At 44.4% G+C, this 26,124-nt stretch overlaps 1 protein-coding gene across 2 annotated transcripts in view; it reads right to left on the reverse strand.

Moving 5' to 3' along the window:
* The window catches only part of ARHGAP35 (Rho GTPase activating protein 35), a 114,470-nt gene extending 91,368 nt beyond the window's left edge, over nt 1–23,102 (reverse strand). Inside the window, exon 1 of one of the 2 annotated variants that reach the window (XM_070450664.1) lies at nt 22,276–23,099. The gene's annotated coding sequence lies outside the window, so the exon portion shown is untranslated. Of the gene's footprint in view, nt 1–22,275 lie in introns of both variants that reach the window. The other variant, XM_070450665.1, reaches the window with a different exon arrangement.
* Nucleotides 23,103–26,124: the final 3,022 nt, after the last annotated feature.

The following is a 26,124-nucleotide window of genomic DNA, read 5'->3' on the forward strand; positions in this document are numbered from 1 at the left end:
CTCCACCTAGCAGTTACCACAGAAAACCACACCTTTCTCTGATAAATAAGCCAGCACTTTTCAATGAAGATCTTCAGGTACAGCCCTTATTTAACATTTACTGAAGGCCTTCTTGGGGTCAGATGAGAAATGAGAGGACCATCAGAACAGGAGTTCCATGCCAACATAAAGTTTTCCTACTGCACAGTAAGTAAATGACCAAACAGAAGATGCCCTAGAACTGGCTTTTAACATACACACAACACGCCTACGCTAGCTGTTTTCCCATTTAGTCATCTCTTTTATATAAGTAATAATAGCAAATATTCATGAGTCAGACACGGTACCAAATAAACAATATGCATATGTGATTTCATTTCATTTTTCACAATAACCCAAGTCAGGTATTATTATAATCCTCATTTTACAGATGAGAAAAAAACAGGCTCTGAGAGGTGAAGTGACTCATTCTAGATCACCCAAGCTTCATGTGGCCCTAGCTGCCTGCTTCTGAAACCTAAGACCATGGCTTAACCCCAACGCTGCCCTCAGCAAAGACAGAATGGACAAAACCAGTGGTGTAGCATGGGCTTTCTGGAGAAAATAGAACTGACTCTCCCTATAATCCATGGCCTCTTTCAGCAGAGCTCTCCATTGTAAGGGGGGCAATCACTTATTTACCTAGAGGCAAAACTTTAATAATGTACTGCCCATAAAAATATGTGTGTGCCTTATGCTGCTCAAAGTACTATTACATATCTTGTTTAAAGCTTCTCAAACCCACCTGGGAAGTGAAGGTAGGTCAGGATTCAATATGTTGTCTCCTCAATGGGCACACAGATGTCACCCAAGACACAACAGAAACACAGTATCTCCTTTGGTTTTAACCACAAAGACCATTTCCAAAGTGAAATTTGATGGAAAATGGTTGTCTTTAAAACTTATGTAATTTGCAATTAAGAATTACTATGACTTCAGTCAACTGAGCATAAAATTGTGAAAAAAAACCCACTTGTACCTTTCTTCAGTTCTCAAACAATGGAAGGGAGAAGATGCTTTAAGTTTCTGCCCTTAAATTTAACCTCATTTTCCCCCTCAATCCATTGCAAAAATTCAATTCTACTCATACAGAAAATAAACCTGAAAAGTCACCAAAAAAAGTAATATTGTGACTCCACTATTACAGAAATACTCTTTCAAGACTCCAGAAAAAGTATCTCTTACTGATCAGAGAGCAGTGTTCATATGGATCCTGAGGGGTTTGGCCCCAAATAGGGACAATCATCAAACTAAATTCTATGGAAAGAAAGTCAGTCTCAAATTTAAAGAAATTAAAATACCTGTAATGAAAATCAGTGGGGAGGTAAAAACTCATCTTTTATCCCAATCCCAAGAACTCACAGAACAGCAGAGTAGACCTGATACAGGAGACAGCGGGAAGGGAGCGAAGTCTTCGCTTTTACCGAAAATGAAAAACACCAGAAAACAGTGTGAACAAAGTCAATTCCATTTATAGTTTCAAGGGAAAAAGAATAAAAATAATTCAAAGAATGAATCAGAAGTGACACTTTATTTATAAATCAAAGCTACCTTAGAAATTTCACAGCACTGCTTAACACTCAAAAACTCTAACCTCAAGGTAGGAATCTCACCTTATCAGGTCAGTTATGACAAAACTCACCAGATCTAAAGGGAAGCGTTGACTTTATCCATGAACTTCCGAGTTGTGTAGAAAATAACTTCCCTTGAAATCCACAGGCAATGGATTGCGTCCTAATTGCATCATTTGCTCTTTGTTATAAGGGTTCTGGGGACAAGTGAGGTGTGTTTTAAAATTTTCATCCTAATCACAAAATGAAAGCAGAATAACTGTATCCCCCAATTGTGGTCAAAAAAACCCCCAAATCAGTAAAGAAGTTTCATTTTCCCCAACATGCAGCCTTTACCAGCATGAAATTGCATTTAAGAATTTAAGAGACAGTCAAAAACATTCATAAATAAATGTACTCCTCAGAATTGGGGGAAGATGGTATTACAAATCTATGTCCCAATCCTGTTAAGGGATTCACTTATAATGGAAAGAATTAAATGTCTGAATCTACTTAAACCCTGGGATCATTAGTTCATACTCCTACTGGTGCAAAAAGCTTCTACCAATCTTCCTATGCTAATGTGCTTACAATATGGCATGAAACCCTCACTGGGGACTGGCTAATGCAAAAATGCTGCCAGTGACCTTCAAACGCATTTTAAACATTTTTAATCTGTTTAAGTTATAGCTCAAAGATGGGGGAGGTGGAGGGTATTCAAAATAAATAAGAGCACTTTATATAATCTTCAAAGCACTTTCTCGTTTAATCCTCACAACAATCCCAAGCAGGGGCTGGTACCCCACTCTCTAGATCACAGGACTGTAAGGCTGATGAAGGACTAGCCTACCCAACATCGCCCACTGGAAGCGAAGCAAGGGTCTCGCCTGGCTGTTCCCCATCATACGCTCACAGCACCTGGTACACAGCAGATGCTCAGCAATACCATCGTTATTACATATCACAAAGTCCAACCCACCTTCCAGGGAAGATGACCCCAGTCCAAAAATACCACCTGGCCAAGGCTGTAATGCTGGCTACTAGTTCCCCACACTCCTGCGTCCTAATTCAGAGTAGCCAGACCATCACTGAGGCTATAAAAAGATTCCCCAAACTCTCTCCCAGAACTTAGAACTCACACTGGCATCTGATCATTTTTTTGTTTGTTTTCAATCACTTTAACCTATGGGCTTCCCTGGTGGCTCAGAGGGTAAAGAATCTGCAGGAGACCCAGGTTTGATCCCTGGGTCAGGAAGATCCCCTGGAGAAGGAAATGGTAACCCACTCCAGTATTTTTGCCTGGAGAATCCTGTGGACAGAGGAGCCTATCAGCCTACAGTCCATGGAGTCACAAACTTAGTTCCATCTTAGGCATCATTCTTCACTTTAGTTCCACAACTTTTTATTAAGTGCAACTTTTTATTAAGTGCCTAACTCTACACAAGACTCCCCTGGTGGCTCAGAGAGTAAAGCATCTGCCTACAATGCGGGAGACCCCGGTTCAATCCCTAGGTGAGAAGATCTCCTGGAGAAGGAAATGGCAACCCACTCCAGTATTCTTGCCTGGAAAATCCCATGAACGGAGGAGCCTGATAGGCTACAGTCCACGGGGTCGCAAAGAGTCGGACACGACTGAGCGACTTGCGACTTCACTCATACTCTATGCAAAGAACTGTGCCTCTGATGGACAAAAGATGAATGAGTGAGTGCTTTTAAGGGATTTATAAACTGATGACAGTTAAGAAAGGCAGCATTAGAAAGAGGCTCTGAAGCACACGAGAACTGGACCGGCGAATTAAAGGAGAAGGGAGAGTCTAGACAGAGGGACCAGCATGAGATAATTAAGCTTTAAAGGGTGTTCAGAAGAAAACAAATGATCCAGTCTGATTGGAAGTTAGAGTACGGGAGAGGAGGCTGAGCGATAACCTAGAATCAATCTGTGGAATATGTGCGCAAGAAGCTGGCATTTAATTCTTCAGGGGGTTCCTTACCACTCCCTCTGACACCTCTCTTGCCTCCCTACTTGTCCCACTTCCTCCCAGGCTAAAAAATAAACAAAGAAGAGCAGCACCTAAAAGCTTTTGTATATTCACTATATAGCCTCATCACATTCTTTTTATGTGGAAAAGGTCTCTCTCAGTTCTTAAATGGATAATTTCAGATCAAGGGTATTAACTGTGACTTAGGTCAATTAACTAATTCTTAATCATTTGACAGTTAAGGATCTCTTTGACAATCTGATGAAAATATGGACCCTATCTCAGAAAAATGCACTTAACACAAAAAAATTCAGGAACCCAAAACCTTTCTCTAGTAAAAATAACAGAATAAACAAGACCAACCAAAAAAAAAAAGACATTGCCACTGTTTCTAACCAGGAGCACCCACTTCTCCCCAGTCACATATGCGGAATCTTTCTTTCAAATGACGTAGCGATTATCCTCAGTGACTACATAAAATGAGAGAGTTTATCCGGTTTTACAATGCCCATCAGCCAACAGCAATATATCTTCCACTTATTGGGCCCAGCTATGTGACAGGTCCTCTGTAAAACAGTTGATATGCAGTATATAATAAAAAGTCCTATATAACAGTTATATCTCTGTATACACAAGAGGAAACAGAAGCTCAGAGGGGTCAACTGACCTGATTCAAGGCTACTTAACTGGAAAATGGCAAAGTCAGGTTTAGAACTCTGGCATTTTGACTTCCAAAGTCCATCTATATTGCCTCCCAGCAAAAAGGACCTTGTCACCATATTGATTGTGGGGAGCAACCAGAAGACACTGCCATCTCCTAGTAAGTAAACAGTCCGGTCCAAGGTTCCACTTCCAGTATTACACACCCTATGGCTGGCCAATAAACACCTGCCAAGTGACTAAGGCAAGGAGAACCTGCCCACAGAAGGGGGAAATGGTGTCAATAGTCTTTAAGAGTGCCACATGAATGCATGTGTTACAGTGTGGACCTCAGTCTCTGTTTTATTTCCAACTGGGCCTCTATGGCTTGTCAATGACCCTACGGACCTCAGCTATGTTACAGCCTTGCATGCAAAGGTTTGCAAAATACCACTGAGGTAATGAAATAAATCAACAGTGAAATTTCAATGAAACAAAGTCAAGAAAACCTTTCCCGCATGTTCCTATTCTACCCTGTACATCTTCCAAGATTATAGCCATGACACTATATGATAGTTGTTCCCGTGAGACTATTAGCTACCATTTCAGAGCACTTACACTGTATATCACTGAAAGCCTAGTTAAGGTCAGAACCTAGTCATTTTCATCTTTATGTGACCAGTGCTCAGCTACTCAGACCCAGGAAAAGTAGTGCTCATATTTCAAATACAAAGCCATTTTTACTAAACAATGAGAGAACAGATGAAGACTTAAGAGCCCTAAGCTCAGCTTTGGAAAAGAAAATTTACACACGCCTCCCTTATATGTTCAACAGTTGACTCCTCCAAGTAAGCATCAGGGAAAAACAAAATGCAGTGCTCCATCTAAAATGGTCAAATAAAAGGGAGACAAAATGAGGTCATGGGTCTCAGTGTTACTCTAAACCAGTGAGGGTTCTAATCTTTTTTGGGTCATGGATTCCTTTGAGAATTAAATGAAAGCTACAGATCCTCTCTTCACAGAAAATAAACAGAACCAAATTCAGCACATACTCTTGACAGTATCATGGACACTCCCCCATTTCAATCACTTAAGGGTCCGTAGACCCTTGAATTCATAACTTTTCCCTAGAATCTGCATGTCTAATCCCTGTTGTACTAGGAAAGTGAAGTCGCTCAGTTGTGTCCGACTCTTTGCGACCCCATGGACTGTAGCCTACCAGACTCCTCCATCCATGGGATTTTCCAGGCAAGAGTACTGGAGTGGGTTGCCATTTCCTCCTCCAGGGGATCTTCCCAACCCAGGGATTGAACCCAGGTCTTCCGAATTGCAGGCAGACGCTTTACCATCTGAGGCACCAGGGAAGCGACCAGGAAGTTGTGCTAGAGGCAACCCAAATTCATCAACCTTTTTGTTCATTAGAGGTCATACCAACATAAAGGAAATTGAAGACACAGGCAACAGCTTATACTGGCACTGTCTCACGGCCCACCATGGTGAAGGGCCCCTGCTCATCTCACTACCTAAGTCATGTTATTACGCCACAATAATAAACTGTGAGGTAAGCACGCTTATTCTCCTCCAAATAGAATGTAAGAAATTCAAAAGCAGGGGCCAAATCTGACAGTCTTAATTATCTAGATAATGGTTTACTTAAAGAACAGATTTAAAATAACCTACACATTATTTCTTATGGTAAAGTGAGATATAAATTAACGTAGTACAGGAAAAGATAACTTGGTACATAACTAGCAGATTTTAAAACAAAATATTTTCCTAAATTGGACTCCTGGGAGCTTGAAATGAAAGCCTAAGTTTGTTAAAAAAGAACCTCCTCATCTCCATAGTCCTGATTTTCTGGCAGGGACCGGCCATCTATGGCATACACGCCAGCATACAGCCGACGACAGCCACCACTGCCTAAGGGAGCGAGCGAAACTGCCTCACTGAAGGGGTCTGAGGGGGCGCGAGCAGGTGTCTTGCTTCTCGTCGTAAAGATTATTTACTCAAGAAATACTTCCTCAACATCAATGATGCCTATATTCCTGGGTCATATGCTTAGAGATAAAATGAAGGAAAGAACAGCCCCTGTCTTTTTAAGGTGTTTAAAATGTGGCTGGATAAAGAGTAAAGAAAACAGGCAGTTAGAACACGGAGTGGTAAATACCACATGAGGAATAAACTCTGGCAAGAGGCTGAGCACTGCAGGTCAGGGGTGGCTTTCTGAGGAAAATAAAATCTAAGGCAGACCTAAAGAATTAACAGGAATTAGTTAAGTGGGTTGTTTTGGGGGAGGGGGGTTGTTTTTTTTGGGGGGGGTTGTTTTTAGGAGTTGTTTTTATTATTTTATTTTTGGTTGGGTTGGGGATAGCAGGAAAACATACAATAAAAAAGAAAACAGTACATAAAGAGTCAGAAGCAAGGATCTCTGGGAGAGCTGCAGTCATCCAACATGGCTGCGACACTGAGTTTAAGGAGGTAAGTGGGGAGAGCAGCAGAGCTCCCAGAGGGCCCTCATATAATCTAAATTTATACAGACCCCGCCCCCTTGATGAAGTCACAGCCCTAAACGCTCATGCTCTTCCTGGCTTCTTTAAAAAAAAAAAACTTAGTCTGGAATAATTTTAGACTTACAGAAAAGCTGCAGATATTACAGAGAGTTCTCATATGTCCTTACCCAGCTTCCCCCCATGTTAATATAACCATGGTACACGTGTCAAAACAAAGAAATTATCTTTGGTACAAAAAAATTAAACTGCAGACTTTATTTGGATTTCAGTTTTCCATTAATTCTCTTTTCTGTTCCAGGATTCAATGCCATATTCCATTAATTCAAAGACTTTTATAAAATTCCTTCATTTACTTCTGAGCACCACAGTTTGCCATTTTTCACCACTCTTTATCTATGCCTTGCTATGCCTGAACATCATCAGCCCACTTAGAATGTAAATACAACATCATTTCAGAAGAGAAATTCCCAAAAACAAATGCTTTAGAGAAAACTATTAGGGATTCAAAGAAATGTAATAAAAACTAAATCAGTGACAGCTTTACACAGGCAAGAAGCGTATGTACATGAGCATGCACGTGCACACACACACATCCCATCCTCCCCTTTACAAAAAGAACTTGGCCTACTGTGCTGCTTCCACTAGGGAAGGCAAAAGAAATTCTAGCAGATCCATTTCTGCTTCTTTAGTCTTGCTACCAAGTCATGAATCCTTTAACCTCTCTCTAAAGAGTCCAACCACCCCAAGTAGTCAAGCCAAAACACCTAAACACCCAATTTCTCCTTAAAACAAAATGCCAGCAAAATCATGTGGAAAGTGGAAGTGGAAAGATGAATGATGATTTATCCTCTTAGACTTTCATTAAGGACCTGAATCATGAGGACAGAATTCCATTATGTCACAACAATCTTCATAAAGCTACCTGACCAATATTAGTCATACTTCTATTAAACTTATGACCCATTCTATTACATTTATTCTAAGCCTCCATCTCCTAAAATTCCCAAACCTACAGCAACCCTGATTAATGTCAATTCCTAAAATCAAGGATGAATCCTGTGCAAAAATCACTGTCAATGAAAACTGGCAATTTTTTATACAACCAAAACATAATTCGTAAAACCGGCTATCCCTAGGAAGTAGAATTTAAGGAATATTTTAACTTCCCTTGTGTATTTCAGCCACTGAGGGCTATTGATCAAACGTTGGTCAAACACATAAGCATGGCCCTGTGTCAGAATTAAAAGTAGAAAAAAGAAAAACCTCTCCCTTGTGGAGGAAGGATACTGTCTACATCTGCACTCCTGATAATTTGTCTATTTAAAGTTTAATCAAAATTAAGTAAAATTAAAAATTCAGTTTCTTGGTCCCCCAGTTACATGTCGAGTAGAAACAAGTGGCTCGTAGCTGTTGTAAAGGACAGAGCTGACTAGACAGGGCTGATCTAAAAGAAGCCCTGATGCTAATCCAGATCTTGGACGCAGAGGAAGGATCGGGGGAAGGTTTCTGGGGAGATAAGCATCTGACTTGGTTATTAAAGTGAGCATTCCAGGCTGGCTGATGACACACAACACATGCCACTGGCCCTCCCCTTGAGTATCATGCAATATCAAAATTTCCAGGGCTATTCCCCCAAAACCAAAAACAAAGTGTTTCAAGATGGCATTACAGAAAGAATTGAGTAATAACAAGCTTTGGCTGTAGTTTGCTAAGATAAGCTTTGATGAAAAAACTGGATTATAAAGTCCAATTAGAACCTCACTAAAAAGGAATGGGAAACAGAAGTGGAATTAACTGCTAGATCATTCTGGAAATCTTTAACAGGTAAGCTAAACTAGGGATCAAGGGGACAAACAAAAGAACACACTATGCTCATCCAAATACCCTTCAGTGGGAGAAACATTTCCCAATAATCAAGGTCAACAATTAAGGTGAAACTGCAGAGACAGAGAAACAGCACACACACAAAACCAGTCTGCTAAAACCGAAGCACAACTGGGCACTTGCCAAAGGGCAGGTGTGTTCTCACTCTCTTCTCTGAATTTGCCCGCATTACCTAAACACAAGACGCCGCAGGTCCCTCATCTGTAAAGCGGGCACAGGGACAGCACCTGCACCTACTTCTGAGAGCTGTCAGGTGGATTCCTTGAGTTAATACACGTAATTGCATAAGACAGTGCCTAGGATGCAGAAGACTAAGGAAGTAATGGCTATTACTGCAGGAGTCTCTGAGGACCTAGTTTCACTTGGTGAAGGGGGAAAGGATTTCCCCAGGAGTGAGCTCACAGGGGAAAGGGTGTTGTACTGACTGTCATGTTGGGAGAGGGCTTTTGAAAAGTCCAATCTGTCCCCAGCTGAGTGAGCTACATAGACATCTTCCAACCAAGTCCTATGGGCCATCAGAATACTCAAAGCCATGGGGGGACAGCTGCCAGAACTTCAGTGAGCCTTAGATCTAGCCGCAGACCCCCAATATCAGGACTCAGGCTATCAAAATATTTTTCAAAAATCCATCTTGGCTTAACCATCAACTACTGAAGCCTGTGCGCCCTAGAGACGGTGCTCCACAACGAGAAGCAACCATAATGAGAAGTCCCCCACTCACCGCAATTAGAGAAAAGGCCGTGCAGCAACAAAGACACGATACAGCCAAAAATAGATATTTTTTAAAAAAAAGAAGAAGTGGGAGACAGGAATTCCCTGGCAGTCTAGTGCTTAGGACTCAGCACTTTCACTGCGGTGGCCCGGGTTCAATCACTGGTCAGGGAACTAAGATCCCACAAGCCATTCAGCCAAAAAAGAAGACAACTTTTCTACTTTCAGGAATTTCACCTCCAGGAATAATCTCACTTGTGCAAATTATTTTCAAGTTTCCCCTACGGCACTGATTGCAAAAGCAAAGAACTGGAAACAAATCCAATGCCCATCACTAGGAGATTGGCTAATTACAGTATATCTGTATGGTGGAATACCATGAGGCTGTTGAAAAAGAACAAGGAAGCTTCCTTTGTGTTAACACTGACCATCCCAAAATATTAAGTGAAAAAAAGGAAGACGCAGAACAGTAATCACAGTATGCTTCTATTGGAACGCAAATATCATTTCCATTTGCTTATTTATGTGTGCAAAAAGCAACCCTGGAAGGAAAAAAAAAAAATCCTGGTAGAAAACTGATGTCTCCAAAGAGAACAACTGTATGGCTGGGCCGGGGGCAGAGATAAGGAGACAACAGAGGTGTTCTGTGACTGCTGACTCAGAACTGCACAAACATTATCACTACATGAAACAAGGGATGTGTCTAACGTCACCAGCAAAGTGCTAATGGAACAGACTTGAGGAAAACCCCCTGGAAGAAAGGCCTCAGAATAGTGGACACTTGAGAGGATGTGGAAGGGTGAGCAGGAAATTCACCAATCGGAGGAAAGGTAAAGGAACTCTCAAAAGGAACCAGCTTCCCCAAAAACAGAGGCAGAGAAAGAACAGAGCATGCTCTGGAGACCAGGAGTGACCAGGCTGGGAAGGCAGGATGGGCCAAACTAGTGATCTGGACGTAACCCTACAGCCACAGACAAGCACTCACGGTTTTAAAGACGGGGAGCAACAGTCAGGCTCTGCTCGGTGCCTCCAGCGGCTTGTGGAGAACACACGAGAGAGGAGAGAATGGAGGGAAGGGCCCCTCTGCAGGACATCTCTGCAGTCGGGCCTGATGCCCTACTGCTTGGAACTCCCAAAGGCACAACGCACAGGGGATTTCGCTTACCTGGCTTAATACTTAACTAACCATCTGAGAGGGACGATCTCTGTCAACTCAACACTTACTATAGGCCAAACATTTTTCACAAGTTACCCTGGCTTCTCACAAACCTGTGAGATAGCAATTAGTATCTTTATTTTACACAAGAAAAAGAAGGCTCAGAGAAGTCAAAGAGCTTCTTTAAGGTGACAGTAAATGGAGGAACTAGGACAGGAATCTATTTAATGACTGTCTACATACAACTGGTGCTGGTCTGTGGCAGTTTTCCCCAGTCTATGTAAAAATGAGAATTAGAAACATACACCTATGTATGTCTGCGTAAAGCTGCCAACTTCCTTGAAAAAGGCTACCTTTTGGGAATTCTTGGTGGTCCAGTAGAGAGAGGTCTGTGCTTCCACTGCAGGGGGACCAGGGTTTGATTCCTGGTTGGGGAACTAAGATCCTGCAAGCCAGAAGTGTGCCTCCCACCCCTCCCACCAAAAAAGGAAAATGGCAATCTTTTACTCTGATTGTGGATCCTCTTCTTTTAACCAAATATAGTGGGTAGTCCCCCCACCCCATTTTTTTAATGTCCTCCTTGGCGAAACTAAAAATTGGTAAAGTAATACTTTTTGGCCCCACCACCACATTGTCAACTGACCTGTAAAAGTCAAGACCACTGCACAAATAATGACATTACAAAGCACTCTCTGTGACCCAGGCATGATCTTACGCTTCTTAAATGCATTGTTTAATTTGCACAGTGAACCTATGAGTAGACACTGTTCCCCTTTTTTATGGATGAGGGGCTTGAAGGCACCAATGTGAGGGTGCAGAGTTGCCAGGAGGTAGGACTAGGATGCAACCTGATGTCATGTGTCATCATGGGAGAAGGAGTAACTGAGGCCTCAGTGCTAACACTGCTCTGTGGCCTGTGACCTACAACATTTATATGTGTGAGACCCTGGGAAGACCCTAAAACTGGCTGCTGCTGCCGTAATTACAAGGTGACCAATCAATAGCACTGATGCTCCACTGATTCAAAAACGTCTCCAGGTTCCTCTTGAAGCACTCTAACATGCTGGTTTACCTAAACAGCTTCATTAATCAAACTGTTCCTTTTCATCCTCCCAGAAAACTGAAAGGCAGTCCAATGTGACAGAATTTCCACATCCACTGTTGGCATTTAGTTCTCAAAAAAAAAAAAAAAAAATCTGGACACAAGTCTCTGCAGCAGGCAGAATAGTACTGAGGCCCATTTTACATATAAGAACTCGAGATAAATGACGCCCAAGGTCAAAAGCTGGTAAGAAGCAAAATGAACACTAACAACAAAGGGTTCTTTACGTCACTAGAGGAAACCCAAGAGTCTAAGGACTGAAAGACTTCAGAGGCTTTATTTTTCCTGGTTTCTCTCAAAAGTCCTATCTTTAATTCAACAAATACCGTGCTCCTATTGACGTGTTTGTTCTAGGATAAAAGCAACGGGTTCACAGGATAAATGGGAGAACAAAACGAAAAGTCCTCCAGAGCTTCCAAGCTGTTTCCCAATTTCTCCCTGGTATCTGTCAACCCCTGATACTACAAACGCGCATCAGGTCTTCAGTACTCTCCCTGGTGAAACAAAGAATGAGGAGTGAAAGAACAGGTACATATGTGTGCAAATTGCTGGTAACAACAATACAAAGAAGGTGAAAATGTAAATTTCCACATTGTTCCTTATTAAAAACAAAACATGAACTTAGACCCCTTTCCTTCTCATAGCAAAATGAAACCTACCTCCCTGGTCAATGCATTGTGTTTCAATGTTCAGTCACACTTAATTCCTTAAGATCAGATTAAAAAAAAAATAATAAAATCAGGCCACTGGTCTTCCTAAATTTTTTACTTTCTGGTACAGAAACAGGGTGCTCCTTGTGTTACCTGTAAGGGAAGAACTGCTTTTGTTTTAGAAATGGTGTGCCAACTCTCAGAGAGAAGGCATCTTCTGTACAACCGGTGCTCTACATGGTATAGACCCTCCCCTAAACGCTGGCTGAACGGAGAAGAAAAGGGAAAAAGACTTGTCTCCCTACACCTCTATCCTCTAGAGCTACAAAGAATTAGTATGTTCCCTCTTCTTTTCCTCTTCTGCTCTACAGTCCTTAATTCACTTTAATAGTAAAATTAATCAAATGTAAAATAATTTAACTCTTAAAAGATTTTTGGCCCATGAAAGGGAGGACATAACTAGTTCCATGTCCATTCCTGACTGTGACAGAGAAAAGAAAAAAGTGATACACTAATGGCCCCTTTAAAAGAAGCTTGGTTGAGGGCAGGGGATATCATGCTGAAGAGAACAGAGCTTCCCGGTGGCTCAGATGGTTAAGAGTCTGCCTGCAATGGAGGAGACCTGGATTAGATCCTTGGGTCGAGAAGATCCCCTGGAGGAGGAAATGGCAACCTATTCCAGTATTCTTACCTGGGGAATTCCATGGACAGAGGAGGTTCATGGGGTTGCAAAGAGGTGAACACGACTGAGTGACTAGGGTACAGCTATCAGTAAGGAAGTTAAGACTTTTACTCTCCTCATCTCTGGGGTGAAATCAGTTCTGTGAAGTATATGGCACATCAGAGAAAGGGCTAGAAAGTAGGGGCTCCAAGCAAAGGCTCTGACCCAGACTGCTGACCTGGCAGCCTGGTGGCCTTGCTAAGTGCACTGAGGGAGTCTCAGCTTGCGCACTGTTGCACCACCTGCCTCGGAGCAGAGGATTACGGTGAGGGAGACGTGAGGGGACACACAGGAATCTCCCGGCACTCCAGAAGCAACTGCTGCTCCTGCGCGGTAATAACTGCCATGCACGCATGCCTGCTAAGCTGCTTCAGTCCGGTCCAACTCTTTGTAACCCTATGGACCACAGTCCACCAGGCTCCTCTGTTCACAGGATTTCCCAGGCAAGAACACTGGAGTGGGTTGCCATTTCCTCCTCCAGAGGATCTTCCCCACCCAGGGATCAAACCCGAATCTCTTGCATTGGCAGGTGGGTTCTTTCAACACTAGCGCCACCCAGGAAGGCTACACTGCTATCATTAATTCAATCACTGCTCTAAGAAGTGTAACTGCCTTTACCTTCAAAGGTACTAAACTCCAACAGAACTCATGATTACTAATTTCCTGCTTTTCAGCTCAATTTTTCCTTCATGTTTTCAAGAAAAACCAAACATAATACAACCACACTGCAAAAAAAAAATCTTCAATCTTTTTTCTCTGAATCAAAAATAGCAAATCATTTTGGAAAACTTGGGAAAACTCAGAAAAAAATCAATCACTCAAATTTCTGCAACACAGAGAAAAATACTAATAGCATGTGGGCATATTTCTTCCACTTTTTCCCATATATATTTTAAAATAACTGGAATCATACTGTTTATAGTTCTATATCCTGCTTTTTTCTCATACTTAACTTTATTTTGTGTGTACTTTCCCATGTCAAGAATTCTCCAAAATCATCTTTTTTTATGACTCCAGACTTTTCCATAAAGTTAAAACATTTAGATTGTTTCTTTTTTTTCCCAATACACATCACTATAATTAACACATTCATATCAAATTTTGGTCCTCATCTCCAGTTCTTGGTCCATATGGATACCTATAACCAGACCAAGGATTGTATCGCTTGCCAAACTGCTTTCCAGAAAGTTTGCCCCAGTCTGCCTGTCTGACAGTCCCATCATGAAGTCAGAGCAGTGACCATACCTATTTTAATTTCAAGTAAACAGAGACTCCAAAAATCTGGAATTATAACACAAATAGAAAATAGAAAAGATCTGTAAGTACTAGATGCTTCTGACACTTGTAATTTGTACAAGATCACTATTAACCCATTCATCATCAGGTATGCGACTTTGAACGAACCTGTAAAAGTTAAAAATATGATCCCACACATTCACATTTGTGTATTAAAGTCCTGAGAAGTACCTTATAGATACAGACTCTCAAATAGTTTTCAATTTATGAAGAACTGTGTGGTAGAAAATAAAATTAAAAAGGAGAACTGAGTAGGGAAAAAAAATTATGTGAAAAAGAAAATTATGCCCTAGCATGTGAAAAAGCAGTCTGTACAACATGTATGTAAGAAAATACATCTTCCTTGTATACACATCAAATTATAACTACTTTAGCTAAAGAGGCCATTTTTAAGCCTTTGTGGCTACTGACTAACACTAGGCATATGCCAACAGCCCACTCCCACAGCAATCTGAGGCCCTTTTCCTCATTTATCAAAGGTTTCATCCACATTCTTCAACTGACTGACCAATCAGTGGAATAAATTTCCTTTATGTCAGCAGCATTAAAGTATTCAATGATATCAGTCCATTAAAAATAGTATTACAAAAGAGGTACCCACCAGTCTTCCACCTACAAACTTAATAAGCATTTTTGAAAAATAAAGACCTAGTGATACTTTTTTTTTTTTCTAGTGATACTTTTAATCACCAAGCATTTAGGTACACTATTCCCAGTGAAACAATTCCCTTGAAGTGAAAGCCACTCTGGCTGAAGATGCTGATTTCAAGAATCTAATAATCTTGTATTAATGCAGTGCTGACTGTCATTTGTACACAATCAATTTGTTACTGATCAAAGAATCCTTTTTAATTGCCCATGGCAATTAACAGTAATCATTTTCCTTTATCTTATTCTTAAGTAGTGCAGGCTGAAATAGATAAGGCTTGGTTTTGACCTTTCTATCTCTAAATGGAGATGGGAAGAAGTACCATGCAACAAAAGTATTTTACACCTCAGGAGGCTATTAACTGTAGCTAGGAAACATTCTTGCACCCCAACATTGTTTAATAACTTTTTGAATTGCAATTTAAAAAAAATATATTATAGGGAGCTCCATACAAATAGGTCAAGGGGCAAAGCATATTTTTATCTATACATTTCTAGCTGTCTAGAGAATTTTCTCAGAATAAAATCTCTCAATTAGGAGCTATTCAGACACGTTTCTATTTGCCAGAGAAAAGACAGATTTAAGGCCACTCCATAACCAAACATTTCTACCTTATTTCTGTTAGGTAAATTTACTTACAGTTTTGCTACCTCAGGTGTGAATCCAGGTCAGAAATAAAATGCTCAACTTCTTCAATACACTGACTACAAAGACAAGCTGGTACTTGTGGCTGTGGATTTCTTTTAAAATATTGGGATATGGAACCTGATGTGTGCTTAGTCTCTGAATATGAGAATCTTTCAGATTACTATGGGACCACCTCCGGAACAGCTAGAAATTAGTAAGAATAGTCTATTCAACATTTACTTCCCTCACCCCACCCCATATTACATATATAGTTAATTGTTTATAACTGACTACAATTCCTCAAGGAATTGAACTACAGCTTATTCTTATAGCCCAGAGAGGCAAGGCAGTCTAATAAAATAAAAACGGATTTTAGAGTCAGACAGATATGGATTCATAACATGACCTTACCATATATTAGCTCATATATTAGTTGTGTAGCCCTGGTCAAGACATTTATGATATGTGTGCATATGTGTGTGTGTAGAGATTAAATGCTGACCAGGAAGGCATGTCAAAAATGTCGGGGAGATGTGTACACTATCCATAATGGCCATTTTTAGGCTTGAAACGCTTCAGTGGCAGGCATGCCCCCCCGCCTCGGCCCCCGGCAAAAAAGTCTTTGGCACCAGCGTGGTTTCAGTCAGCAGTACTGAGGGCCTACTACATACAAGGTATTTAGGTATGATGGGAAATAATGGAAACCAACTAGTATAACCCCTTCATTTTTCTCATGAGGAAACTGCAGCCAAGAAGTGAAATGACTTGGCCAAAGTCACACAGCTGGTAAGCGGCAGACTCAGGGCTAGGACCTAGGTTTCTTCATCATCAATTCAACATTCTTTACCATAGGAAGCTGTCTCTCAACTATTCAAGTTTGATTACCAAGCACAAATATTACAATAGTGACTAGCAAGAGAACAGTTTCCAAAAAAGAATGCAGACACTGGGAAAGCAGAAACAGTCTGAAATACCTATAGATGCATGATCAAACATCACAACTGCTGCAAATTTCATAAAATGACAATGTGTCCATTTCAATAAAGGAAGATAAAGCAGACAGGCAAGTCTGGCTACTTTTGACTGAAACAAATATTACTTTCCTGTGAGGATGCTTCATGGTTGGTTCTCTGCTAGTATATCAAATTAATGAAGTCTCTTAACATCAACAAAGCAAAGAAATGAAGATGATACTGACAGATATCAAATACTATTTTCAAGAACTCTTCATAGATGAAGTCTGATAAAGCATTGTATCAAAAATTAAATAGAAATAAATTTGGGGGGAGATGAACATGAAAGATTTGTTTGCATTTCTTAATACCAGCAATCCAAGTGCTATTCAAACCACTGCTATTTGAGAGCCTAGGTCAACAATGACTCAGCTTGAAAAATTTCATACTGTTTTTTAGGAGGTATATGGTTTTAGTTATGTAGTTAATATAATCTGAATGTTCCTTTCTCCCCAAATTATAAACTATCTTCATGTGAATGGCTGAAAAAGAGGCAAGTGTTTACTTTATATTTGAAAAAGCATACAACAAAGATAATCCAATTCTTTTTACTGCATCCCATGAGGAAAGAGCCCCCCTGCCCCACCATCGCCTGGCCCATTCTGGGTTACAGGATTTGATGGGGGCAGGATGGGGTGGGTGGTGGTAGGGGGTTAACAGTAGTACCAAGAGGCCAATCCCAGTGTCCTGTCGTCTGTGATCCAGAACAAGAATCTACAATTAGAGCTGGATGGCAAACAAGACTTCAGGCTGGGAATGAGAAGCCCAGAAAGGTAAAGCATTTTGTCCAAGAGTCCATTTAATTAGGTTAGAGCCTAGACCAGGTCTCCTACCTGTATGCCCAATACTCTTTCAGCTATGACAGGAAGCCTTATCTTGCCCCTTGCAAACTTTCCATTTCCCCAACTATAACTGAGGAGGTTAGAGTAGGCACTGATCTTTAAACTGCTGTTTCAAAGCCAAAGGATTTCTGCTGGTCACTTTCCCTCTTCAAACGGAGACTCTCCAAGTTTATTTCACATAGTGTGAAAAAGAAATTTTAAGTGACTGAACTAGATGGTCAATGAACTGTCACAGGGACTCGGTCTATTAACACACTGTTTAGACTGTCAGTGGGTGAATGACAGTAGTCAGAGCACATTACCACCGAAAGGCCCTCTAAGAGGCCCAACACCTCTCAGAACACCACAGCAGATGGAGGAGGGGAAAGCAGACAAGGCTAGAGGGCAACAACCAAGCTCACCTGTCGATCGCCAACTGTACCAGCCCAATGCATTTCCTCATTACATCAAGACTGACCACACCTATGAGGCTATAGTTCACAGTCACCCATACAACCCTCACTCTCCCAAGACTGTCCTTTGTCAGAAAGTCACCATCAGGTCCATGGATATGCACAGGGACAACTCTTTCCATGTGTCCAGTATCAAGAAGAATGACTTGTGTGTGTGGCCACATGCCTCATAGCATATGAAATCTTATTTCCCCAACCAGGGATCTGCACCCCTCTGCAGTGGAAGTGTGGAATCCCAACCCCTGGACTGCCAGGGAATCCCAGAAATGACTGTTTTCTGATCCTTTTATTGTCCTAAATCTTTGGCCTTCATCATGGCAAGAAAAAAGGGGCAATAGGTAAGGGAGGGGGGACATAGACAAAAGTAAAGGCTAGTATAAAAAATGAAGACAGAATTCTAATCAGGCCAGTAATACAAAGATTTTCTAAGGAGGGCAAGAGCCCTTGAAGACACATTACTAGGTTGAAAACAGTCATCTACTGCCTTCCCCTACTCCACACCCCACCCCCAACTGGCACATTAAATGTTCCAGAAGGCCAAGCCTACCACCTCAGATTTCTGCAGCACCCAATTCCATCATGAAAACAAATGTTGATACAGGGGCTGGAGCCACTGTCACCGTCAAAGAAATCTGACAATCTCTGGAACATCAGTTACCAGTCTCAGAAGAAAAACAGCTCTTTGTTCTTCTGTCTCCTCTCCTCCTATTATGTAAACTTAGGCTTTGGGCACGCAGAAACTTCCTATGCTGCCAGTGATGTGAAAACCCTGGAACACAAATTTAAGCAGTACTGCATACACAGTTGTTTTTGTTCTTAATTAGCTGTCACTTGCACATTAAGAATAAAAACCAAAACAACTATTTATACCAACATAGGCAACATAAAAACTCAAATAAATTCAGAGAATTCATCAGAATTATTTTCATCAAATGAACAGAAATGAAGAAAAATGAACCAAAACCCTTAAAGTCAATAATGGTGAAGACAAATGTCAAAGATAATTTACCAGATTCTGCTTGTCACAAAATTTAAAGTCCTGAGAACTTAGGCGCTAAAGGAGCCATAAGGATCTACTAGTCATTCCCTTTCACTGTCTCATATACAAATGCCCTAACGTTTGATGAGTCAGTGGTCTAATTCTGTAGATGACAACGAATGTTTTTTATTTCACATGTATTCATACAGAACTATTTCTAAATTTAAGTGGTGAAGTAAACGAAGTTTGATCATAGCTCAGTTAAGAAAGTCCTTCCAGTAAATGTTCCTTCACAGCTGGATGGCTGCTTTAATATGCAATTGCCCTAGGCCACAGGGGGAAAAAAATCAGGCTTTCGATCTACTTAAGAAATAAAATAAATAAACCTAGAACATGCCAAAGGTTCCTTCTCCCAAGTTAAGGAAGGAAAAGGCTTGGACGATTTTCTATAAAACCACTGCTTCCTCTGAATGAATTTCCTATATTTCACCTCCAACAGAAGATCACTGGAGAAAACAGCTCAGGGAAAGGTAGCAATGGTACATTTTTCAGGTAATAAACCAAAAACCCAATCACATCAGCCCGTTCCTGGCACTCATTTCTCTACCAAATCAGGGCAGTCAAAAGGCCTGGGAGGGTCAGGGCCCACCCACGTACTCCTGGTTCACCAATGAGTTCCCTCCTTCTCCCAAGCATGGAGCTACCTAGAGGAATTCAGCTTCTGCGGCTGGAAGCGCCTGCAATACCAGAGGGCAGAAATCTGAGTGACACTTGGCACTCTGTTTCAACAAACAACCGCAAAGAGCTTTCCAAAGCCAGGCCCTCACCATTTTGAAGACCAGGAAGCTGAATCCTTCCTGGGGCAGAGGTGAAAAAGAAACAAGCCCACCTTCCTCCAACCCTTCCCAAAGGTCACAGAGCAAACCAGAGGCCATCAATGAAGCCAAGCAAGACTGGCAGCTTCTGCAGACCCAGAACAGTAAACACCAAGTGTGGCCATAACCCCTGTGGGGCTGGGGAGAAGTTGAGAACTGGCATTTCCGCAGCTAAAGGTGAAACAAAAATAGGACTTGTCGGCTGGAAAACACAAACAAACAAAAAAACACACTCCTGAGTTCTCCCAAAAGATGCTGGCTTGGAGGTGAAAGGGGGAGAGGGTACAACTATCTCTTTATGACAGCTGAGAGGAGGAGGGAGGGAAAGTGAAAAAGAAAAGACAGACCTGTGAGCAGCTGCCTTCTCCTTTTCCAAAGGACACAAAACTGCAAAGCCTCAGGACTCAAAGGGGTGGGGAAGCAAAATGGGAGGGGGAAAGAAAAGTGGGGCAATGGAAAGAGAACTACCTCCACCATCACTATGCTTGGTAAAAGTGGGGGAAATAGGGGCAACACTCCCCTACTCGAGAGAGTAGTAGTTAATCAACCAACCCCAGCTATTTACCCAGATCTCACAGGATCCCTGGAGATAAAACCCTCAGAGTCAGAGTGCTGAGCAAATCTGTAGTCTAAATGTGAACATAAGCAGCCTAGGCCCAACCCAGTCCCTTCCTCCCCAAAGCTGTGAGATGGAGACTAGAGAAAGGCATACCGGAAGAAGTGAAGTAACCCAGTGAGGAATAGGCAGGTCAAGAGGGGAGCTGGGAGAAGCAAATTTGATAGGAACTACAAGGGAAGAGCAGCAGTCTAGCAAGATACAACAGGAAAGAAAAGATGAGGGAGAAAACCAGGCAATGAAGACCAGAACTGCGAGAGGGATCACAAAAGGGATGGAGACTCTAGCCAAGAACTGAGACAGCTTCAAGAGGAAGCTGGGCTGTGGGGAGTGACAGGTAGGAAGGCTTAGGGAAACATCTCTATACTGAGCAGACCCGGAGGAAGGAGACTCAAAAAGGAGGTAAGAGGCAAGGCAAAAGGGGGAGGACCCATCCAAGAAAGGAGCGGATATTGAGGGCTGAATCAAAATGGGGTGGGGGGAGAAGACCAGGGGGGAAACTTAGAATTGAGAGGCAACAGAGAGCCGAGGCAGTCACAAGATGACCAGAGTTAAACAGGACCACTCCAAGAGGAGACAGCAGTAGGAAAATTAAAATGGGTCCAAAACATAGGTGGACAAGAGTGGACAGCTCCCAAAGGGGCAGAGCTGAGAGGAAAACATTAGAGAGGATGGGGTAGAATTGAACAAGTGCCAACAGCAGGTGCAAAAAGGATCTGGGGCAGGTGTGGGGTGAAGAATGGGAAGGGAAAGGGGGTGATGGATCAAAGAGAAATTCCCAGTCTTTCAGTAAGGGCCAAAATGGAGAGGACAGGCCTTGGAGAAACAGGCTGCAAGCAGGTCTTCAGCAAAGAAGAAATGAAGGGGAGACAGGGCAAAGGAAGCGTGAACAAATGAATGCAAAGACTAAAGAGGGGGCCAATAAGGAGGTGGGGGAGAGAAGAAACCTCAACGGGGACTGCAGGGCGCCAGGCTGCGGCAAGGCTGAGTGAGAGAGAAAGGTCAGAGAAGCGGACGGCAGGAACGAGAGAGCTGCAGGGTCAGAGAAGGCTGTGGAGGCTGCTTCAAGAAAGGCCAAGTCAGAAAGCAAGGAGGGCACCGCAAGATTGGAGACTAGACGAGGGGCAGAGTGGGGAGGCGGAAGGGTCTGGAAGAGAGGCAAGGATCTGAATGGCAAGAAATGAAGCAAGATCGGAGGGGAGGAGGCGAGCATGGCGCGTCGGAGTCCAAGAGGGGGCAGGGGACTGCATCGAGATTGGCAGGGGTCAGAGTCCAGGGGTATCCCGTGGGGAGTGGGGCCGGAGGGAGGCGGCAGGTTTTGTCAGTAGGCAGTAGGACCCAAGAAGGACGTGGAATTAAAAGGAGAAGACCTAGGAGCAGTAGTGTCAAGACGAAGAGGGTCTCGGATGAATCACCGAGGAGATGGAACCAGAGGTCCTAGACGGACAGCTCCTGGGGGTGCAGCAGGGGAGGGAAACAGGACATGGTCAAAGAAAGGGCCGGACCCAGGCTGGTGAGAGTGGAGAGAAGGCAGAACGGTCACGAATCTGAACGTGGGGGTCCAGAATTCAGGGATGCGAAAGGGTCCCAAGAGCACTGCAGAGTCTAGCGGTGGGGGGTGGGGGGCGAAGGGCATTACTGAGGGGCGGAGGAAAGAAGGTGGAGGCGCAGAATTGAGACCAGAGTGGCTGAAGTCGGGGGGTGGAGGAAGCCGAGGCAGACACGGAGATCTCAATGGATTGGAGGGTGGCGGCAGACGCGGCGACAGCAGGGCTGCGGCGGGCAGGGGCAAGTCCGAAGGGCAGGCGGGCCCCGGCGGGCCGGGCCGCAGCGCGAGGTGGTGGGGCCGGCGGGGCCCGGGGGGCTGGGGGGCCGCTCCCTCCCCTCCCCCTCCGGCTCCTCCATTGTTCGCGGGCTCCGGGCCCCGCCGTCCCCGCCTCCCCCTGGACCCCGCAGCGGGGCGGCGCCCGACCTCGCCGCCCGGGCCCGCGAGCTCGCGCACTCACCAGCCGGGCGCCCTCAACGCGGCCCTGGCCTTCGGGATCCCGGCAGCTGCGACGGCGGCCCCGGCGCCATGTTCTGCTGCTTCTAGTCCGGCGGCGGCTGAGGCGGTGGCGGCGGCGGCGGCAGCTCCGGCGGCGGGGGGCCGGGCGGACCCTCCCTCGCGGGCTCCCTCCTCCGCCTCCTCCACCTCCTCCTCCCGCCGCTCCGCTGCTCTCCCTCGGGGCGGGGGGGCGGGGAGGGGAAGGGGGGAGGGGCGGGAACCAGGGGGAGGGCGGACCAGCCTCGCTCGCTTGCTCCCTCCCTCCCTCGCAATGGCGGCGGCGGCGGCGGCGCCTCCTTCCTGCGGCCGCCGCTCCCGCGCGCGCTCCCCCTCGCTACTGCGCGTGCGTGGCGCGGGGACCGTTGCAGGGGGATAACGGCCCCTGTAGCGCGCGCCGCGAGGGTCTAACCGGCGCGTGGCGGGCAGAAGCAAGAGCGCGTGCGCGCCCAAGGGACTCACTGCCACCGCAGCGGCCGCGTCCAGGGAACGGGCGCGGAGGGCGCAGTGCGCGTGCGCTCTCCCCCAACCCCACCACCACAAAAAAAAAAAAAAATTGCCGCTACTGCGGTGGCTGCAGCGCCAGACAGAGCCCGAGAAGAGCCGCGACCGGGCAGAGGCCTGGGGTGGGCAAGCGTGCGTGCGCGGGAGGGGCTGCTAGCCGCTGCGGCTACTCGCGCGAGGCGGAGGGAGTGGTCCTCAGGAGGCGCGCGCACCCCTGCGCGCAGGAGAAGCAGCCAAAACCCCTCTCGCGCCGGCTCTTGGAGAAAGCGGGAGGGGAGAGGCATGGCCGGGCTTTGGGGGCGGGGGCGAAGGGCGCGATCCCGCTCGCGCGGGACCTGACCAACCAATGAGAGGCAAGGGGAGGTGGGTTTGCCGCGTGAGCACAGCCCCCGGGATAACGGAGGAGGAGAGAAGGAGCGACGTAACGTGGGGCGGTGGGGCGGTGGGGCACTGGGGCGGGGCTGAGGAGGAGGGAGCGCACCCAGTGGGGAGTTGATTGGGGGACACGGGGAGGCGTGGCCCGCCTCAGCCCAATAGGAGCCTCGAAATTCGTCGTTCCGGAAGAAGGGGCGGGGCTGCGAAGCGCGTGCTCTTTTCCCTGGCAGCGAAGAAAATCTGCAGGCAACGCGCGCATTATTACAAATTGCTTTGGGTTCCGTGATCGCCAAATCTCGGGAGACGGGAGAGGGCCTGGTCCCGCATACAGCCCTGGCCTCCAAGTCAGTATTGTGCCAATGACTGCAAATCAAATGTCAGTTTGGGCGCCCAGAGGGGAAATAGTAATGATGGGAAGGGGCACCGCTGTAACCCCTCAGTTCCTTCCTCTGAACTGAAGAGGGGTTCCTCTGGGAGCCCTCCGGAAGTACGGATCGTGGAAGATGAGTGTTCTGGGAACCCAGTCAATATTTAAGGAATGCATGAAGAAAAGCTATGTTTCTTATTGCATTTTTCGTTTCTTTCTCTTCAACTTAAAAGTAGAATGATAATCTTATCTGCTAGTAAGATTTGTTGGGAGAATTAAATGAATTATATTTCTAAAGCACTGAAAATCATGCCTTGCTCTATAAACGTTGATAAATAAAATTACATGCGCTCAAATTTTGTTTTTTGGTGGGGTTTTTTTTTTGGAGGTCTTACTGCTTTTTAAAAATTGAAGTATAGTTGATTTACAGTGTTGTGCTAGATGCGCTCAAATTTTAAAGCATCCCACTAAAGATTTTCTGATTACTGAAAGTTTGTTTTTTAGCATTGTGGGCAAAACAAATCCAGTGCCTGGGCCAGATTTTCTTTACATGTTACTGCAAGCCCTGATTTGTAAGAGATTTTGAGATCTATCACTTGAGAACACCAGAAAAGCCTGGGGAGAAGGGACATTGGATTCCCCTACCCCCAATTAATGCGTGTTTATAACTCCAATGCAGTGTTCTAGGTCCTTTGAATATTGGGAAATGTAAGAGGAAGCCTGGGCTCACTCTGGATCCAGATGCTCCTCTCCCCTTCTTTTGGAGCCCATCAACTCTGCCTAGTCAAGTCTCGCTTGAGGTCACTTCCTCTGGGTGGCCTCCCAGATTTGACCTGACCCCTCATACTTTATAAAAATGGGCACTTTATGTTAGGCAACATTCTAAAGCACTTCAAACATATTAACTCACTTAATCCTCACACCTTACAAGTAGGTTGGGGTTGTTATTATTCTACTAAACTTAGGCACAGAGAGGTTACACAGCTAGTGAGTGGCAAATGTGAGATTTAAACTCAGACAACAGGGGTCAGATAGTCACACACTTGGGTCTTTTTCATAGCACTCCATCAGGGGTTGAAGTTCTGTATTGGCATCACCATATTATATGGGAACCCTTCGAAGCCAGGAACTCTGGCTAGATCCTCAGTCTGAAAACTGACACACACTAAATAGTTGCTAATGAATAAATGAATGAATACAATGGTGAACAAAGGGAATGATGGCTGGCACTGAGGGCATGGTAGCCAAGACACAATCCCTGTTTTATAACTAACTCTAATCCTCTTTCAGATACTAGTTCAGAGGTCCCCTCTTCCAAGAGGCCCTCCCACAGACTGTTTCCAAATTGGGAAAGGAGTAGTCAGGCTGTATATTGTCACCCTGTTTATTTAACTTATATGCAGAGTACATCATGCGAAATGCCGGCTGGATGAAGCACAAGCTTGAATCAGGATTGGCAGGAGAAATATCAATAACCTCAGATATTCAGATGATACCATCCTTATGGCAGAAAGCAAAGAGGAACTGAAGACTCTCTTGATGAAAGTGAAAGAGGAGAGTGGAAAAAACTGGCTTGAAACTCAACATTCAAAAAACTAAGATCATGGCATCAGGTCACATCACTTCATGGCAAATAGATGGGGAAACACTGGAAGAAAGAGACTTTATTTTCTTGGGCTCTGAAATCACTGCATATGGTGACCGCAGCCATGAAATTAAAAGACGCTTGCTCTTTGGAAGAAAAGCTATGACAAACCTGGATAGCATATTAAAAAGCAGAGACATTGGAGAAGGAAATGGCAACCCACTCCAGTACTCTTGGCTGGAGAATCCCTTGGACAGAGGAGCCTGGTGGGCTACAGTCCATGGGGTCACAGAGTCAGACACAACTGAGTGACTGACACATACACAAAGTTGAGGAGATACTTGATGGTGCAAGGGTACACTTAATCTACTCTCCTGCAGGAAGCTGGATGGGGCAGGCAGCACCTGGGAGGCAGGATGGCTCGCCCCTCCCCCATCCCTCCTGGAAGTCTCGGGGCCCCAGTGCCTGCAACAACTGGCCTTGGGCAAATAAAAGACTAAGTTGTTTACTGAAGAAAAAAAAAAAAAAAAAGCAGAGATATTACTTTGCCAACAAAGGTCCGTCTAGTCAAAGCTATGGTTTTTCCAGTAGTCATGTATGGATGTGCAAGTTGGACCATAAAGAAAGCCGAGTGCCGAAGAATTGATGCTTTTGAACTGTGCTGTTGGAGAAGTCTCTTGAGAGTCCCTTGGACTGCAAGGGGATCAAACCAGTCAATCCTAGAGGAAATTAGTCTTGAATATTCATTGGAAGGACTGATGCTGAAGCTCCAATACTTTGGCCACCTGATGTGAAGAACTGACTCATTAGAAAAGACCCTGATGCTGGGAAAGATTGAAGGCAGGAGGAGAAGGGGATGACAGAGGATCAGATGGTTGGGTGGCATCACCTACGCGATGGACATGAGTTTGAGCAATCTCCGGGAGTTGGCAATGGATAGGGCAAACCAGCATGCTGTAGTCCATGGGGTCGCAAAGAGTCAG

This window comes from Odocoileus virginianus, chromosome 20, assembly GCF_023699985.2.
Source record: "Odocoileus virginianus isolate 20LAN1187 ecotype Illinois chromosome 20, Ovbor_1.2, whole genome shotgun sequence".
In the NCBI taxonomy this organism is placed as follows: Eukaryota; Metazoa; Chordata; class Mammalia; order Artiodactyla; family Cervidae; genus Odocoileus; species Odocoileus virginianus.